Source organism: Urocitellus parryii, chromosome 4 (assembly GCF_045843805.1).
Source record: "Urocitellus parryii isolate mUroPar1 chromosome 4, mUroPar1.hap1, whole genome shotgun sequence".
Lineage (NCBI taxonomy): Eukaryota > Metazoa > Chordata > Mammalia > Rodentia > Sciuridae > Urocitellus > Urocitellus parryii.
Window position 1 is genome coordinate 113,259,095 of NC_135534.1, and position 3,878 is coordinate 113,262,972.

At 31.9% G+C, this 3,878-nt stretch overlaps 1 pseudogene; it reads left to right on the top strand.

Annotated features, from left to right (window-relative positions):
* The first annotated feature begins 216 nt into the window (after nucleotides 1-216).
* LOC113193835 (PEST proteolytic signal-containing nuclear protein-like) lies at nucleotides 217-698 on the top strand (annotated as a pseudogene).
* Nucleotides 699-3,878: the final 3,180 nt, after the last annotated feature.

Consider the following 3,878-nt stretch of genomic DNA (forward strand, 5'->3'; position numbering starts at 1 on the left):
AATTATTCCATGAAATAGAAAAGGAAGGAATTCTTCCAAACACATTCTATGAAGCTAGTGTCACCCATCTTCTCAATTTGACAATTAATATTATCAAACAAGACAAGAACACATCAAGGGGAAAAAACTGCAGACAAATATCCTTGATGAACATAGATGTAAAAATTCTCAATGAAGTATTGGCAAATCTCAGCAGGGAAGGCCACATCCTGGAAAATGGTGGATGGGAAGGCGGGAGAGGAGAAGCCTGAAAAGCCGCAGTGAGTTGGAGCCGCAGGAGTGATGGAGGGGAAAGTTCCAGTCACAGCGCTGAGAAGCGATCAGCTGAAGAAGAAGCTGCAGACCTCCCAACAAAGCCTACAAAGATCTCCAAGTTTGGATTTGCCATAGGTAGTCAGACAACAAAGAAAGCATCAGCCATTCCATCAAACTTGGATCAAGAAAGCCTAAAGAAACTGTTCCAACTCTTGCTCCAAAAATCCTTTCAGTAGCAGCAGCTACTGAAAGATGAAGATAGTGAACCAGAGGAAATGCCTCCAGAAGCAAAGATGAGGATGAAGAATATTGGAAGGGATACACCAACATCAGCTGGACCAAACTCTTTCAATAAAGGAAAGCACGGGTTTTCTGATAACCAGAAGCTATGGGAACAAAAAATAAAATCTCATCTTGGAAATGTCCATGACCAAGACAATTAAATGATGTGTTTTGAAATTGGGGTGTGGGATGGGTGTAAAGTTAAAAGGAACAGTTTCCTTTTTTTAAAGAATGCTATAAGACTATCTTTGGAGCCGCTTTTTTTTTCTTTTTTGTTTTTGTTTTGTTTTTTTAAGATTGAGTGGTACACTAATAAATGAGAGTTTGAAATTAGAGGTAATTTATGTTTTATATACAGATTTCAAGACATTTGCTAATTTTGTAGTTTCATGTGATTAGTTTCCAAAGGTTACAGATAATAAAGAAATCAGAAATGGTACCTTTTTAAGAATTGCATGTTTTTTAGGCACAACTATTAGCACATTAAGAGGGAAACAAAAAGTTACTATCTTTTTAAAACTGCAAGCAGTTACTCTCCTAACTTAACTGACTCATTACTTAAACTGTCTGGCTCCCAGGAACAGCCTTATAGAGAGAAGGGAGTATTGTACTGGACTATTAACTGATAATAAATTTAGATAAAATTAAAATACAGCTTTTTTTCCTATGGGCATTTGCTTTGTTTCAAGTCATCATATACTAGGTATTGGCATTGCTATCAGTGGATACAAACGCTTAGCTCTTAAAAATGTTTTTATTTCTTTTTTAATTTTTATGTGACGTATCGAGTATTTCAAATAGCCCACACACCTTAATGGGTCTTGTCTACCTTCATCAGTCTTCAAAGAACAACCATTTGCTACCAAAGTAAATCAGTATTCTGAATGTGCTTCTCTTGTTTTTTGTTCATAACTAGTTCCTGTAAGCATTTCCACCAGAACTTGAGGCAAATCATAAGGAAGCTATTTCTTTTAAAGTACAAACCACCACCAAAATTTAAATGTATATAATACTTAAGCATTTGGCTGGTTTTTATTTTTTTTAATGTATAAACACACACAAATGAAAAATTTAACATTATATGAAGACAACATGAGAAGATGCACTTTCTGTAACTTTGTCTAATCATTTAAGTTACTTGTTAAATCCAATTAAATTGAACTCACTGCAGGATTTCTTATTAGTACAAGTCTATGGTTTATTTGAAATACATATATATATATATATATATATATATATATATATATATATATATTACTGACCAGTGTCTTCTCAATTTCTTATTAGTACAAGTCTATGGTTTATTTGAAATATATATATATATATATATATATATATATATATATATTACTGACCAGTGTCTTCTCAATTTCTTATTAGTACAAGTCTATGGTTTATTTGAAATATATATATATATATATATATATATATATATATATATATATATATTACTGACCAGTGTCTTCTCAAAAGCACATTTTAGGTATTAAAAATAGAAGGAAAGGGGCTGGGGATGTGGCTCAAGCGGTAGCACACTCGCCTGGTATGCGTGCGGTCCAGGTTCAATCCTCAGCACCACATACAAACAAAGATGTTATGTCTGCTGAAAACTAAAAAATAAATATTTAAAAAAATTCTCTCTCTCTCTCTCTCTCAAAAAAAATAAATAAATAAATAAAAGGGAAGAAAATGCATCTTCAATTACATTTTATGAATCTCCCACCACATATACTGTCAAGATTTGTGTATCATAGGGTGTTTGTTTTGTATTTTTGTATTGTATATGGACATAATTTTTTAATGTGACAATTAAACATCTCTAAAAGCATAGTCACAGATAATAAAAATATGGTAATATGATTTCCTTGAAAACTCCTACAATGTTAAATTTGGAGGCAGCTTCAAACTATTTTATTGGTGGTAATTAACTCACTAAGCTCTTTTAATTGGTAATAATCCAGAGAAGCAGCCTGTATATATTCCTAACTCTTGTTCACTTGCATTTAAGTTTAGAAAGAGCCCCAAGTAAAACAATGGAAATGTATATACAACTATTAGTTCTTAACATGATTTAATTATATCAAGAAACACGAATTTAACTTACTTTTATATAGGTAAACTACCCATTTTGTCCATTTTACTGTTTGTTAAAATAACATCCCTCTACTACATATTCTTTTCTTGACCCAAATGAAATATTAACCTAAGGTCAAGATGAGGAGAGAGAAACGACTGAGATGAATGTCTTTACTAAAACACCAATAAATTTTGTCAAACTCAAAAAAAAAAGGAAAGAAATATTAGCAAATCTCCTACAAAAACACATTAAAAAGATCACCATAATCAAGTGGGTTTCATTCCAGGGAGGCAAGGTTGATTCAACATATGGAAATCAAAAAATGTAATTCATCATATTAAAAAATAGACTTAAAGACAAGAATCACATGATTATTTCAATAGATGCAGAAAAAGCATTTGAAAAAAATTCTTTAATTAATTAATTCATTCATGTTGAAAATACTAGAAAAAACTAGGGATAAAAAAGAACATACCTCAACATTGTAAAAGCTACATATGACAAACCCAAGGCCAGCATCATTCTAAATGTAGAGAAATTGAAAGCATTCCCTCCAAAAACTTGAACAAGACAAGGATGCACTCTTTCACCACTTCTATTCAACATAGTCCTTGAAACTCTAGTCAGAGCAATGAGGCAACAGAAAGAAATTAAAAAGATACAAATAGGAAAAGAAGAGTTCAAACTATCTGTTTGCCAATGACATGATTCTATATTTAGAAGACCCAAAAGAAACTCTATAAGAAAACTTTTAGAATTCATAAACGAATTCAGCAGAGTAGAAGGATACGAAATTAACACCCAGAAGTCAATTGCATTCCTATACACCAGTGACAAATCACCTGAAAAAGAAATTAGGGAAACCATCCATTCACAATAGCCTCAAAAAAACAAAAACAAAAACAAAAAAACACCTTGGGACTCAATCTAAGAAAAAGCAAAAAAAAAAAAAAAAAAAAAAAACCCTCTACAATGAAAACTACAGAACACTAAAGAAAGAGATTGAAAAAGACCTTCCATGTTCTTGATGTTCTTGGATAGGCAGAATTAATATTATCAAAATGGCCATACTACCAAAAGCACTGTTCAAATTCAATGCAATTCCCATCAAAATTCCAATGATGTTCTTCATAGAAATAGAAAAAGCAGTCATGAAATTCATTTGGAATAAAAAGAGGCCCAGAATAGACAAAGCAATCCTCAGCAAGAAAAGCAAAGTGGAAGGCATCACAATATCATATCTTAAATTATACTACACAGCTAT